This window comes from Seriola lalandi, unplaced genomic scaffold (assembly GCF_002814215.2).
Source record: "Seriola lalandi dorsalis isolate HSWRI2012SDOR001 ecotype SW California unplaced genomic scaffold, Sedor1 jcf7180002054947, whole genome shotgun sequence".
In the NCBI taxonomy this organism is placed as follows: domain Eukaryota; kingdom Metazoa; phylum Chordata; class Actinopteri; order Carangiformes; family Carangidae; genus Seriola; species Seriola lalandi.
Window position 1 is genome coordinate 102,715 of NW_019525498.1, and position 970 is coordinate 103,684.

Sequence of the window (970 nt, forward strand, 5' to 3'; positions counted from 1 at the left end):
TCTCTCTGCTGCAGACTCTGTTTGATAAGGATCAAACATATATTCATTTTAAAATGTGCTACTTTGGCTCTAAAGCAGCTGCTTGTCCCTGTCTGCAGTCAGCACTCTGTGGTCTGGAGCAGTGTCCCGCCCACTGCACCGTCTGATTGGTTACAGGTTCACATGCTGTTCAGACCTGTTACTTCATCACAGTGTCTAACTACCTGCTGCACATGTAAACTTACACTGGTTCTGCTCCAGCACTCACAGCTCTCTGCTCCTTTTAACCACTTTCACTAATTCAGCAGCTGTTTGCGTGCTGTTCAGATGTGCTAGTTACTTTAGCTTAGCGGTTAGCGCTAGCTTCTCTCTCTCTCTCTGTTGCTCGGTGTGTCTTGGATCAACAGATGAGCTTGTTTATCAGAGTGTGGTGTTGTTGTAGCTTCAGTGTGGAGGATTGTGATGTTTATTACATCTTCAGTGATGTCTGCTGTCTTACCTTCGACACACAGCTCCGCTCTTTAACTCGTCAGGTGATCTGAAAGTAAACTCAACAAACGTCTGTCACAATGTCCCGCCCACAGCACCATCTGGTTGGTTACATGTCACGAGTGATAGCCTATCAACACTGAAGGCTGCTGTGTGCACAGACCGGAAAAGACTAGAGCAACTCCAACTCCAAGCGGAGTGATAAAGTCATATGTATATGACGACATCTTAATGTTTGCAACACCTGAAGCCGCTGTATGATTTATGATACACTGACAAACTGAGATCTGCTTGTTAAGTTACTTTCTAAATGGCTAAACAACTTTCATTAGGAAGGTGCTGAAGCTGCCAGGATCCTCTGCAAAGTAAACATGGGTCTGGTAAAACCCAGCTGAGGGTCAGCAGGTCTACATGATGTTCTGCCTCGTTTCCCTCTCACTGAACTGAACATGTCCAACCTCAGCTTCTATCAGGACGTCTCACTGTGATCAATGTTGAAGAA